The sequence below is a fragment of the Otolemur garnettii genome, unplaced genomic scaffold (assembly GCF_000181295.1).
Source record: "Otolemur garnettii isolate 467f Iridium unplaced genomic scaffold, OtoGar3 scaffold00001, whole genome shotgun sequence".
In the NCBI taxonomy this organism is placed as follows: domain Eukaryota; kingdom Metazoa; phylum Chordata; class Mammalia; order Primates; family Galagidae; genus Otolemur; species Otolemur garnettii.
In genome coordinates, this window is record NW_003852396.1 from 70,437,284 (window position 1) to 70,452,371 (window position 15,088).

The 15,088-nt window shown below is 47.5% G+C and overlaps 1 protein-coding gene and 1 pseudogene across 1 annotated transcript in view; both read right to left on the reverse strand.

The window, feature by feature from the left end:
* The window catches only part of SYT13 (synaptotagmin 13), a 50,157-nt gene that overhangs the window by 25,802 nt on the left and 9,267 nt on the right, over positions 1–15,088 (reverse strand). The gene's annotated exons all lie outside the window — the stretch shown is intronic.
* Positions 700–3,699, reverse strand: LOC105887939 (annotated as a pseudogene).

The following is a 15,088-nucleotide window of genomic DNA, read 5'->3' on the forward strand; positions in this document are numbered from 1 at the left end:
GGGTACAGGTGAATCTTTCTAAGAGTAGAATGTGAATGTTTTAAAGCAATAACTGAGAAAATGACATGAAGGCTGTGTTGACCAGTTGATGGAAGTATTTCAGATTGCATGTGAAAACCCCACACTGTACCCTAGAAGTGCATTAATGTACATAGTTACCGTTCAATAAAAAATAAATAAATAAATAAATAAAAAAAAGAAATTGGGGGACCAGAGTGCTAAGCCTGGTAAGGGACCCTAACCTGGGGCCACAGTGGAGACAGAGATAAAGAAGTGAGAGCCGGACTTCTCTTCATGCTCCCGGCCTCATTCCATTCTTTGTGTTTTCAGGGAACTTTAGTACAACCACTTCCCCAAACCCACACCCCAAGTACAATAAGAAGATGTTGTGCGGCTCGGCGCCTGTGGCTCAAGCGGCTAAGGCGCCAGCCACATACACCTGAGCTGGCGGGTTCGAATCCAACCTGGGCCCGCCAAAAGACAATGATGGCTGCAACCAAAAAATAGCCAGGCATTGTGGCGGGCGCCTGTAGTCCCAGCTGCTTGGGAGGCAGAGGCAGGAGACTCACTTGAGCCCAAGAGTTGGAGTTGCTGTGAGCTGTGATGCCACAGCACTCTACCCAGGGTGACAGCTTGAGGCTCTATCTCAAAAAAAAAAAAAAAAAAAGAAGATGGTGTGGTTAAGACACCTTTAGGCTTTCACAGCAGCCCCTTTTTGTGCACCAGGAAGCCCAGAGCCACTGCTGAAAAAGATGGTGATCAGTCCAATCAGCTTCAGCAGGCCTGAGGACAAATATCCTCAGAGAACAGATATCTCTCCAAGAAGGCTGTAGTGATGGGTCACGCAGGGACATCCACCAGCTCTGGTTCTGGCTGCCAGATTTCATCCCCTGGACTCCACCCCACAGCATGCAGGAGCTCTCCGGCTGCTCTCCCCAGCCTCCACAGCCCCCTCCATGTAGCCACTCCAGTGTGTGTCCATCTCAGTGCCTGCAAAATAGATCCTGCCCACTGTTGGCATAGGGTTAGGGTTAGGACCCTTCCATATTGAGTCATGATCCCAGGGGGGAAATAAGTGATATAGTGGCCCCCAGAGTACTGCTCCTTGCAACTGTTCTTCTCTTCGTAATGTGATGGTTTCAGAGCTTCTTGGGAGCCTGGAACTTCTGCATAGAGCTCACAGTTTCTTCATCCTTTTTTCTTTGGTAAGACGTGCCAGCTTTCTGCTTTGTGGGCGAGGATAAATCCCATCACTGCAGCACGGTGGCCATCAGGCTTGGTATCATCCAATGTGTAGGAAATTGGACTTTCCTCCCCTTCAATAATCATGGTTCCACAGTAATCCTTTTTTCTCCAGAAAGGCTCATTGTAGTAACTATACACTTGATAACAGAACCCAGAGGCATACGGGTGATCAGCTGGTTCCTCATTATTGGCAGAGGGGATTGAAGTGAACCTTCATTCCCAGAGTAGGAGGAACAGCGCAAATCACATATTTAGCCTCATACATCTGATGGTTTAGGGCAGTGGTTCTCCGTATTAAAGAGACCCACAGGATCTGTATTAAAGGTCCACGGCAGCCTTCCTAATGCCACGGCCCTTTAATATAGCTCCTGTGGGTTGCAACCCACAGGTTAGGAACTGCTGGTTTAGGGTCTTCACAAGGACGTTTTTTCCTGTCTGGTCAATGTAGATCACAGGCCTCTCCAGTTTCACTCGGTCCCCAAGAAGGACCATTATCCACTTGCTCACTGACCAGATCCCCGCACAAATTTCCTCTGCTGTCTGGTCACCTTCCCTGCATTCTGTGGCTGCACTGCTGGACCAGGCGACACGCCCCGTCAAGCTTTGCCTCCGCCGCGCTTCTCTTCGCCAACTTTCTTTTACAAAGGACTCCAAAGCCACAGGAAGGTAACACATACTCTAGAGAACAGGACGCCGTCTAGAGCAACGGGGAATCTTTATTAAAATCTCCAGGTCTATCTTAGAAATGCATGTGACTTTTTGTACTTGACCATCTGACTGTTTGAATATTAAAATGTTTTAAATTACCACCAAGCAGGAAAACATTCCCCTTGTTTATTTTGTGATGTCCGGGTCTGGTACCACACTTCCTCTCCAATACACACACTCAGACCCAGACTCACACACACAGTCACACTCTCCCCGAGTGGAGAAGCAGCATTCTCACGCACGTCCAGACACAAGGCACTCAGTGGATTAGGGGAAGCTAGAGGGAGAGAGAGAATCATTTTCCTGCAGGGAAGGAGCAACCGGAGGCCGAGTCTGTCGGTGGGAACATCCTCACTGTCCTTCAAAGGCAGCTTAGAACCGTGTTTTCAACCCTTTTTCTCACGCCACACTTGAACCTGTAGTTAAACTTCCGTGGCCCACTTAAATTATGTTGGTCAAAAAAGAAAAAAAAAAAAAGAGTAAAGAAAAGAATATACTTAACTGTGCTTTGAACTTCTTTCATAAATAATTTAATGAACGATCTCTAAATCTTTTCACGGCACACTTCAGATCGTCTCGCAGCACACCAGTTGAAAATCACTGGCAAAGCTTATCCAAGTTTTCTTCCCAAACCTATAGGGAATTTTCCCACAGAAAAGTTGGGGTGCAGCCATAGATGCTCTTAATCAATCCAAAGAGGCAACCTGCTCCACTGATTCCTTCTGTAGAGGAAGACACGCCCCATTGTCTTCACAGATACCCACAGCTGGTTGAATCTCATGGCTAGCAGGCCGCTCATTAACAGCCTTGTACTACGCATTAGGGAACTTCAACGGCCAAACTGAAGTGGCCGAACACAATCAAAGTTGATTTCTCACAGTCTGAAAAGGGTCGCCTGGCTTCTTCAAACTCAGGGTCCCAGCCCCTTCTATCTTGGGGCTCTGCCCGCCAGTACCCTTCATTATTCAAATATGAGCTCCTTGAATCATCAGAATAACCCCATTTTGAAGATGAGGACACTGACGCTGTAGAGAAGTTCAGTCCCGTGCCCCAAACCCTGGCTGCTAGGGCCCAGGAGAGGCTCCATTCAATCCCAGCCTGACCATCCCACTCTGAACCATTCCAGGCTATTTATCCACCTGCTCCCATTTCCAGGCAGCTTAGACATGTGCCCGTGTTTTTGTGCCGGTTAGGCAGGTGCCCAGCCTCTGCCCCGCCATGCCCTTTAGTCAGGGGAACAGGACAGTCAGCCCTGCTTTTCATACTCTGTGGATCAGCTTCACCTGGAGAATGTAAAATTCAGATTCCCAGGGCCCCAGAGGTGGAGCATGGGGAAGCCCCCAAGGGTGACCAAGATGTGGGTGGTCCCTGCACCCCACTTCGGAATACTGTGGCTTAGGGGAGCCCCAGATGGCCAGGGAGGGCAGAAACAGAAGTGTCCTTGTGTGTGGCAAGCTGCTCACAGTCATAGCCTCCCTGTCCTGGCCCAGTCCTCCAGGGACCCCATGCACTTATTTATCTGGTACATGTTCCCCTCTCAGGGAGCTACGGGGACCAGGACTCTGCGGGGATCAGGACTCTGCTTCTTGGCCACTCTTGAAGCAATTTGCCTCTGAGCAAATTCCACAGGGTCAGGTCCCTGGGGGTGGCGTATTTCACTCTGCAAAGTTGAAATTCACCGTGGAGAGGTAGCACAGGTCCTGCCTAAGCACTGGGTGTTTCCATGGTGACCTCACCACTATCCATCTTTTGTCATCCCTTCTCTTCTGTTACACCTCCTCTTCTGTTTATTCCAAGTCTCTACCCCCGGTTCTTTCTCAAATCCTCTTCCCTTGGGGCCTCACTTCCTCCTAGTCTCTTTTCTCTCTGTGGTTATTTTAAGATCTAAAAAAGCAACACCCTCCCTGCCCCTCAGCTGGTGCCTAAGGCAACAGACTCAGAAAGCCCTTCTGCCAGCAGGTAAATGTGCCTCTCACAACTTTAAATAACAGCCGGTCCCAAGGCCAATCCTTTCTCTGCTGTTATTCATTCAGCCATTAATTTCTCATTGATTAAATCTCCGGGGCTGGTCAGCTGCAGGAGCAACACTGTCCGGTCGTTTTCCTCCCTGAGGAGACACTTCAAGTGAAGTAGAGAACAAGGAGCCGTAGACCCCAAACGGCGATTTCATTTGGGAATAAGCACTGTCAGGACCAGGACAGATGGGCACGAGACGGAGGGGGAGGAGAAGTTATTTCCATGAAGAATTTGAGGGTCAGGGGAGGCTTCATGAGCTAAAATTTGAAAAACAAAACAAAACAAAAAACCCCCAAATCATGTCTAGCATTACCTATGTGTCAGAGAAGTCTAAGCATTTTACTTGAACAGTTTCACTTAAACTTTGAAACCTCATGAGGAAAGCCTTATTGGCATCACTGCTTCACAGAGGAAGAAACTGAGGCCCAGAGGGGTTAAGTCAGAAGTCACATTGTTAATAAGAGTGCTGGGAAGTGGACCCAGCCTCATGATTGGGAACCTTCAGGCTTTATAGCTCAGCCCTATACTCCTGCCTGGGCGAGAACAAGGAACCAGAGACTGCAGAGTCCATCATCTTGCTAAGGTCTTGGGTAGACATAAGAGGAAGCCAACTGGGGCTGGATGAAAGCCCACCCCCCTCCCCATCCTCCTGGTCTAGCCATTTACCCATTCATTCCACCAATCCCACTAGATCCTGGGAAGCTTTAATGTGATGGGAGGCTGACCCAGACTGTGTGTGTGGGCAAGTGTGGGGGGTCTATTAGAATAATAACTGCTATGATGAAGACCACTAAAAACCCAGACAGAGTATGGAACAAACCAAGCTTTGCCTGGAGAAGGGGAGGGAGGCGTGGGGTAAGAGGCGGAGAAGGAAGACAGGTAAGAGGATTCACAGAGACCCTGACTTTGGGTTGGGTGCCCCCTGGACGCTGACAGGTGCAGACTGTGGAGAAGGGCCTTCTGGGCCGAGGCGGGGGCGTGCAAGTTTGCAGTGTGTTCAGAGAACAGTGAGCCGCAGGTGCTATGCAGCTAGAGCCCAGTGAGAGGAGGAGGGCCAGTGAGTGTTGCCAGATCCCTCTTCTGGAGGAAAAAGAATTTAAAAACAGAATTTGTTTTTTTAAAAACCAACACTCCGTGGGATTAGAAACCACAAATGGCAAGATCCCATCAGGAGATTCTTCCTTATAAGTGGCCCCTGCAATGATTTCAGCAGCTGCATCACAACACCCTTTAGGCCACTGTCTCTCTAACACTTCTTCTGTCCCAGAAGGACTCTATGAAGAACGACACAATCTTTATTGTATTTAATCTTCACACAATCCCATAGGCAAATGCCTAATATTTTCTTTATTCCATATATCCTAATATTAATAAAGAAAAATAAAATTAACCTAATTATTTTCTCTACAGAGGGAAATTGAGCTCAAGGAGATGGAAACTTGTCCAAGGTCACGCGACTCACATACCAGAAGCCTGGGCTTCGAACCCAAGTCCACTCTAAAGCCAGGTCTGTGTTAAACTCTATGCTATACTGTGTCCAAATCATTGCTTCTCTGGCAGGTGCTACATCGTTTGACTGACGGCCCCATCCACCCCTCCCCACACCCCAGGACTGCCAGGATGTTGGGGCATCTGTTTTGTTACTGCTATAGGTTCCAAATCTGGGTTTGGCATTCTTTGTGAAAATATGTGTTCACTTGTGACACAAGAAAGACAATGTTAAGACAATGTTGTAAATGTCATCCCTCATCTTAAGCTGGTATACTTTAAAAGGTTGCTAATTGGGGTTCAGTTCCAACCTTTCCACTCCAGTCACCCCAGCCTTATCCTCCCATCTCCAGTGTATTTCATCTCGGAGCACAGTCTCTCAACCAGCCTTTAAATTCCAACATTTCCACTTGGTTCCCCCACCCCTGCCCCACTGTACTGGTTTACTAGAGATTCAAAGTCTTTCTCTTACACGGAGTCCGTGTATACGAGGAGGATCTCAGCCCTCCATCATTGATAATTTTGTAAGATGGGAACTCATGTGTTTGAAGTTGGTCTCTGTGGCCTTAAGCAATCATGTCCATTGGAATACTTCTTTGTTTCTCATTGGTGGTGGTCATATGTACCATGTTTGTCTAATGTTTGTTTTCCTAAGAAAGTCATTTTGTATTGATGTTTGGTAACATGACAAATTTCCTTGACATTGGATTTAAGATATTCTTCCAGAGTAGCTATAAGATTTTTTGATTCTACGGTGCTCAGATAATTGAGCAATGAAGGCAATTATTTTAATGCTGTTATTGTACCAATATATGACAAAAGATAGTTAATGATTTTTTTACCCACTTAATAATTGATTAGAGCACACTCAAGGTTATCCCTAGAAAAATACCTCTTTCATACATTTGCATTCGGATAAGATTTTCTTAGCAGGAGAGAAAGAATAAATTCAGCATAACCCTTCGGACCCACGTGGACATCATCCATTAAAGGTAATACAGTGTGGCAAAAAAGGTATAGAGAACCACTAATCTAAGACATTCTATCCACTTGGAAAACACATTGATTTATAACCTGGTAGTTTACAAAACAGACAAGTTATAGAGTATGGCTTCAAAACCAGTACAGGAGCTGTTTTAACTGGATCCTCCTTATATTTTGGTGTTAAGCCCAAACCCTCCACATCAGATTCCAGTCAAACAGAAACCAGCACACACTTGTCCAACGACTCTGCACTCTCCCGCCCTACATGCCACAGAAGATGTGTCACTAAGTTCCTGCCCTCAGGGAGTCTATCATCCAATGGGCAGACCAGATATTCTCTCAATGGAAAATCTGAGGTGCTTATGCCACCACTCTCCTACGTATGCTCATAGCTGACATGGCTAGTTGATCCAAGCATTCTTTCCTGTTGAGCTCTGATACGGGGTATACAGCTTAGGGCTCTAGGAAGCCACTTTACTATTAGTAGGGATTGACAAGAGAGATGAAAGATATTTGCTATTCTTCCTGATTCAAACTTATAGAAAGCTAAGTGTGGAAGGTGGTCTTATGGGGCCAAAGTTCTGGACTGTGTGCTCCAGAAGACCTAAGGATAAGCTCCTTGGGGTTGATGTGACCAGAGAAGGCTTCCTGGAGGAGGGGAGCACCCAAGGATGATGAATCATGGGACAGACAGAGGGGAGAACGGCAGCAGCACGTGTCCAGACGGCAGCATACTCGGGGCATGGCGTGTCAGCTAGAGGGGAAGGCTGGTTTGGAAAAGTGGAGATGGAAAGGAATGGTGAGGCCAGGCCAGAAGGGGCCTTGAATACTGAGCTCAAGATTTTGAATTCTGTCTAACAAACAGCAGAGAGACCTTGACGGTGTGTGAGTAGGGGGATAACACGAGTGAAACAGTGTTTTCAGTGAACCAATTCAGCAGGTGCGTGCAGGGGTGACTGATGTGGAGGAAAAGGAGGAAAGAAGGCCGGCCTGGGGACACAGTAGGAGGGTGCGAGGGGTCCAGACAGGGTGTTGCTTTGAAGAGTTGAGATGGAAAAAGGAACGTAGTGAGGCAGGAGACTCCTCCAAGGAAGATTTGATGATGTTTACGGGTGAAACCAGGTGTTAGGGAAAAGGAGGAATTCGAGAGCACTGCATTAAAAAACAAAAAACAACAAAATACTTCCATTATGACTTCTCAGGCCTCCCTTTCCAAAAAAGCAGAATCCCCAGAATCTCACTGGAAGTCCAAAGCAGTGTTTGGGCAGCAAATTGGTTCTTCCGTGTGGCCTTAATGACCAGTCAATAAGATGTCAAGAGATGGCCATTAAGGTGCCGCATCTGACATGTTCCTTCCAGCTGTCACCGACAGATTCAAGGTCAGTGGGTAGCTCTGCCTTCTTTTAAACAAGATTCAAACCTAAGCGACTCCCCACCTGCATCACCTGGGCTGACACTCGGTGTACAAAATACCACAAAATAGGATTTGATCACGGAAGGTCAGTGATATCAGAGTATTTGGCTCCAAGTTACTATAAATGTAAAATTTTCTTCCCTCAGCTCATTTCAAGCTTTTTGAAATGAGAATAACAAACCCAAACCTTTCTGGCCACTAAAAGCTGGGGGATGCACAAAATACCACCCTGGATGCTGGATTGTGTGGGAAAAGGAAAGTGGCTTCTAAACAATCCAACCTGGTGCAAAGAGAGGGTCTTATCACTGCTGGTCCTGATCTTCACCAACTTCACTGGCACACTTTCTCTGGCTCACATCCATTCCTTTATTATTATTCAGGGATTGGTAATAACAGCTAACATGACAGAGTACCCTATCAATAAAGGTTTTGGCAGTGACATGTGGCACATTCCAACTGGGTAACTGATGTGAGTTTCATAGAGCAGATATTTGCAAAGGTGTGGAGGGTTAAGGAAACTAACAGTCTCCTGGGCTGGGGAGAGATGGGCGCTGTTAACATCCCTAGGCCTGAAAGGGCAAGAAGCTGGAGAGGTCGCCAGAAACAGGACAGGATGCTGCTCAGAGGAAGTGGCCTGGCAGGAGGCAGCAGGCCCCAGCAACTTGGCAGGGATGGAGCACAAGGAACAAATGCCCCATCACTGTCCTCCTGGCCTCAGTCATCCTTTCAGGCCTCCCTTGGGAGAACTCCACCTGAAGCCAAAGGGGAGAGGAGTCTGCCACGCAGCCCATAGCGGGGCCTTCTGCGGCCAGGGCAGGGGGGTTAGGGAGCAGGGAGGGGTAGGTTTAGGTTTGGGAGAAGAGGATTCAGGGGGTTCTGGAGGCATTTACTATGCTCTGAGCACAATCTTAGTGTGTTACCTGAGTTAATCCCTACAACAATTCAGCGATGATGGATGCTGTTAACAGGCGGCCAGACTGGGGCATGGAAAGGTTATCAGCGGTGGTCCCACATGAAGGAGGGGTGGGTTAGACCTAGAACCCAAAGCCAAGCTCCTCACCCCTCCCACCCTTCCAGTGTGTGCAGTCAGATCACTCTACAGCAGTTGGCTAATGACAACTCAGTTATTAACACTATTTATTAATCCAATTACCATTTCATTTACTATTGCCATCGAGCGGTTCCCAGAGGCCGCCTGCAGGAGTCATAGGAGCCGGATTCTTTCCAGCGCAGCTGCAGCAGCCAGAGCTGCCCCTTCTCTATTCCTGAGGGCACTGGGCCCTACTCTGCGTCCACCAGGGACACTCTGCAGGCCTGTGGACAGTGCCTGGGGCTCAGGCAGAGGGGTCAACAGACTTTCCCAGACTCTGAGCCACCGGGACAGCCAGACACCTGCTCACTGCCGCAAGCGCCCTGCCTCATCCTTTCATTGGCTTCAGAGGCTGCAGATTCAAGATGCTCCCTCTTCAGAGGGAGTCCAGTGGTATTTTCCTAAAATAAAGAACAATTCCAGAAGCACCACACTGCACGCCGATGCTGGCTTCACAGGCTACTGACTCATCTGCCCTCTGATGGCTTGTTCTCCTTTGTAATAAACTTCAAGCACATCAATTATCCACTCTTACACTGCCCCTTGCCCTGACCTCTACCTGCCTTGTTAGAGAACAAAAGGAAGGTACTGGCACCTCTGACCCTGGTGGGCATCTTACTCCCGGGACCCCCGTGGAGTGTCGCCACCTCAGCCACAGTCTCCCCTCATTCCAGCCGGCCGGCTGAGCCCCTCCGACACCTGCTTTTCTTCAGCTGAGACCAAAGAGCTTGCCTCTCTCTGCTCTTTCTCCGACATCCTGAATGATTGTCTACCGCTTCAACAACACCTTTTTAGAGTCCGAAGACTCCCCTTGCCTAACTGCCCTTTCCCTGATGCCAGGGGAGCAGCCCAGCTATTTAGAGTCCACACCTCCCCCCCTGCTGCCCTGTTCTGTCCCTCCGTGATTGGACCAGCCCAGCTGCACCGTGAAGGCTGCGCTCTGCTGGGGAAGTCGATCCACAGGGCAGAGGCCCCACAGCACAGTCGCGTCACCCACCTCAGACAAGCTCTCCGTCCTGCTTGGCCATTCCATTATTTCCCAAACTCCTTCCGAAACCTACATGTTAGCGTTTCTCTACTCTGCTCAAATGGCCTTCCTGGAGACCAAGGGATTGGAAGCCTCCTTGCCTCCCTGTAGACACGCCTGCCTGTCATCAGATGTTGGTGTCCGAGGCACTCCTCCTGCCATCCATCGTCCAGGACACACAGGACTGTGATTGCTCCTCCTGCAGACAACGCTCCTGTGTGCACCTCCAGCCAGACCTGTGCTGTGCGCTCCAGACTTATAGAACCACCACCATGTTTGGTGTCTATGTGGAGACGTCTGAAAGAATCCCCTCATTCCACCCGCCCAGAAGAGAACTCAAGGTTTGTGGCCCATGCTCTCATCCTCCCAGAATGCTCCCTGTCTCACTAAATGCTACCCACCCCCCAGCTGGCATGTGACAGACTCAGGTGTCCTCCCTAACGCCTATTACTGCAGCCCACACTCGGCCCATCAGCAGAGCCAGTCTCTTTCCCACGCCCCTCTCTAAACCACGGCCACCACCCCGGCCCAAGCCATCATCATCTCTCTCCAGGGTCCCCATGGTCTCCCTGCTTCTGTATTTCACCCATCCGATCTGGTCTCCACAAAGTGGCCAGAAGGATTTTTTCACAACTCAAACTCCACCATGTCAGAGCTTGCCTGAGACCCTTCAATACCTTCCACAGCCCTTGGTATAAAGACCCACATACTGTGAGGCCCGGCCTGGCCTGACTGACCCCCAGCTTCTTCTCACTCTCTCCTGTGTTCTCTGTGCTCCACTGACCTTCTTTCAGTCCCTCCTAAGTGACAGTTCTTCCCACAGGGCCTTTGCATGCACCATATGCCAAGAATATTTCAGAACCACACCCCCGGTGCCTTTTCCTAATAAACGCCACTAACCCTATGCCACAAGGTGTGCAAGGCAGTCCACTTGGGGCCTGGGAAGAAAATAACAGAATTTTGCTTTATAATTTATTATTGTTTTCAAAAGGTCTATTTTGTGCATGCTTTATTGTGTCCGTGATGCATGGTATAGTAATGTATATTATATACAAGCATATGTATTCTTTACAAAGAATGAAATATGCATAAATAAGGGGAAGGTACCCAAGATACTCTCTTTGGAGTTTCCAAAGAGGTTGAGGATCAGAACGCTAATCTGTTTTTCACTCCCTTGGGAGGCCCTCTGAGCTCCCTTTCCACACTGAGCAGTAATAAATTTATATTGATGCATATGAGTGTGTGATGATGGCTTCCCCTGGAATGCTAGCTGCACAAGGTCAAGATGTTAGCTACCTTGTCAGTGTCCCTAGTGCTCTGCACATAGTAGGTGATCAAGAAATATTTATTGAATGAATGAATTTCCTAGAAGCAGATGTTCATGTTCCCTCTTTCATGCTAACAGAAACATTTTGTTTTTCACATCAGGAATAGTCTCTTATTTTTTCAGACAGAATCTCCCTCTGCCTCCCTGGGCAGAGCACTGTGGCATCATAGCTCACAGCAACTTCAAACTTTTGGGGTCAAGGGATCCTCTTGCCTCACTCAGCCTCCCAAGCAGCTGGGACTACAGGCGCTCACTACCACACTCAGCTACTTTTTTTTCTACTTTTAGTAAAGACAGGGTTTCATTCTTGTTCAGGGTTGTCTTGAACTCCTATGCTCAAATAATCCACCTGCTTTGGCCTCCCAGAGTACTAGGATTACAGGCATGAGCCACCACACTATTCCACCCACATCTGGAATATTCTTAATGAACTATGTCCTCCCTATACAGTGAAAATACAGAAAAGTCGTTGATAAATATTAACTATTCTTACTCTATGGGAATAATCTGTTGTTATTTATATGAATGGGAGCATCTGTCAGTGAAAAGACCATCTAATAGTAAGATAAATACAAAAATAATCCAGATTCCTAAAAATATCCTTGGAGTTTATGGCCAGGTGTTGAGTCTACTGGGTGCTTTCCTAAGTGGCATCTCATACATTCTTAAACATGACCGTAGTGAACCATAACACAATCTTTGTTTTATCAGTGTGGAAAGAGGGATTCAGAATGGCCATGGTGATTTAGTTTGAAAATGATGAGTGTCTGAATTCAAACTCAGGTTTTTAATTCTCATTTGCTTCCCATTAAGGTGAAATCACCCTTACAAATAGCTGAGTTGAAGGAGTTCAAGATGAGAACTAGTGTAAGAGCCCCAAAACTCTGTGGAGCCACAGACTTAGCTAAAAACAATGATAATGATCAGCCACTGCCCGCTCCCGGGTTTGCTTGATAATAGTTAGACACTGTCCCCTGTTTACTTCCAGCCAGTTGTTGTAAAGATTCTTAACTTTCCTCCATAGATAACGTCGCCTTTTGGAACCCCAAAGGGAGTCTCTAAGATATCTTCCAGGCCCTTGTTATAGTGGATTAGCTAGCTTGCGCTGCTCAGACCAAGAAACTGACTCCACTGGAATCATGACCCCAGGAGCGGAAGCAGAACAGGAAGATGATTTCCAGACCCTGTAGTGACGTGCACACACCTATAATTTTGCCCCAAACTTAGCCAATTAGCAAACCTAATTACCTAAACCCCTGCCTGTCAAGCCATTCTTAACCCCCCCCTCTTTCTTTTGTATTCTGGGGGAGGCAGATTTGAGAAATTCCTTCCATCTCCCTGCTGAGCACTATGCAAAAGAAACTCTTTCTCTGCTGTAAACCCTGCTGTCTCTGGGTATTGGCAGATGAACCTGGCCGGGTGGCAACCAGAGCTCAATATCTTGCTCATAAGATGAACATTTTCATTCTAAGAGTCCATTTCCTCTTTGGGGCAGTCCCAGAGATTGTTCCCTAAAACCAATTAGAGGGGATATCCAAAATCAAATGCAAGGCTACCATGTGGTGGCATTAGGCCCAAACACCAAATCCCACGTTCATTCCTTTTTGTTCTTTGTCTCTATACATTTTCTAGTAAGGCCGTGGAGCACTGGGTGACTGACAAGTCCTGTTGCTTCTTAAAGGATTTGTTCCATTTGTTAGGAAAATGAACTGATGAGATGATTCATTTGCAAAGGATGTGCAAAAAGCCCTTCAAATCATGGGGACGTTTTCTCTTGACGTCACATCACTGCCCCCACTGTATTTCTCCGATGGCCTACCCCTTCTGCTACATGAATGGACTGTGCGGAAAGTGAAAGTGTATTTTAAGGTGGTTGGTGATGTGCTGTGAGAAGGAGGAGGGAATCAGCCATGTAGAGTGAGCTCACAGCTAACAGGAGGTGCTCGAACCTTGCAGCTGTTTCAATCAGCTTCCCTCCTGGCCCTACCAAACTGCTTTTTCCCAACCATACCCTCATCCTCTGCAAAACATTCTTCTTAATTCTACTGGAAAAACAGAGTTTTCACAATCCTGCCTCTGTAAACCTGCATCCTGCATAGCATATCCAACCTGTGCAGTTTATAATGTTTTTCCAAATCAAGCACCATCTCCACGGGTGTTATCTCATGGGGTTTGCAGCTGAAGAGTTTTAAAACTCTCTCCAATGTCAACCAAGTGAATGCAGACCCAAAGGGAGGGAAGCCAGAGGAAAGGGAGGCCGTCACACTCCATGCTTGCCTTGACTCCTGGTATGTCACTAAGGGCAAGCTCAGAGATTCTTCAGTGCCCTCACTGCTTCCTTTCCTGAGCTGGTGGTTTTTATTTTGGCTGCAAGCAGAGGTGACAGCACCTCTGATCCTCTCCTCCTCATCTCCTACCATTCATCCACCAGCGCATCCACCAGTTCAGAGTCATTCCACATTTCTCCTTGCTTCTCCTTTGCTATCTGCTGAGCCTGCTCAGTTCTCGATGAAAGAAAAGGATGTCTTGGACTTGATGGGGGTGAAGCGATCAGTAAAATATGTCAAAATACTGCAGGGTCTATGACATGGGCTAAGACTCATTTCCACAGAACTCCCGTGGGGCCCTTCTCTCGTTCTTCCTAGTCATGGTCTCACCGTGCAGCTCCCCCTTGTTACCTGACTCTAATCTGTCCCTGGAAATGTGGTGACACAAATTTCAAAAAGCAGGAACTTGTCCTCCATTATGTCAATGGGAGAAATTATAACGTACTCCAAGTCCACCCCAAGATCCCAACTGACTTCCCCAAATATCACTAGAACACGCTTAAGCACTGCGTAAAAATCTCCCGGGATTCGTCTATACCATAAAGCAATTAACTCCGCTTTAACCTGATGAGTTAGCACTTAGCAACTGCTCTGAGGGCAGGCTGGCTGTGTGTGCGGCACGGTGGAGAGGATCAAAGCCCCTCTGGGCATCTCAGTGGCCCAGGAGTGTCAACACAGAGGGTAAGGATACCGAAGATATTATATCCTGCCTGAATTGGCCCCGGGTGAGTAGGGCCCCCAGCTGTCTGGGTGAAGCAGATTGGGACCTAGCAGAGGCTAGAGCCTGGGGGGAAAGGATGGGGAAGATGACAGCGACAACACGCACCATATTTAAAGGAGGGAGCAGCAGGTTCAAACCTGCTGGGAGAAGAGGAAAGCCGAGGCACCGCTCACTCCATTCCTCTCGGGAGACTCAAGAGCAATGAAGCGTTTTTACAGGTGTGCCAAGCGCATTTACTCTAACAGGCGTTCCATACAGATACCAAATGACTGTTAAACATCGTGCCAGTTACTGACGAATATTTTTAAAATGAGTGGGTTTTTTTTAATATTACAAATGTAGAAAATACCGCAGTGAGATATTACTTAGCACATATTAGGATGGCTATAATTTTTGAAAAGGAAAATAGACAACGGCTCACAAGGAGGTGGAGACACTGGAATCCTTGTATGTCGCTGGTGGGAATTAAAATGGCACAGCTGCTGTGGAAGGCAGTCTGGCGGTTCCTCAAAATGTTAAATATAGAATTACCACAGGACCCACCAATCCCACTTCTAGGTATATACTCGAAAGAATTGCAAATAGGTATTTAAATACTCGTATGGGAATGTACATAGCAGCACTATTCACAACAGAGAAAAGGCCAAATCAACCCAAATGTCCATCAACTACGAGTGGATAAACAAAACGGGGCATAAACCCACTATGAGATCTTTTTCAACCATAAAAAGAAATAAAATA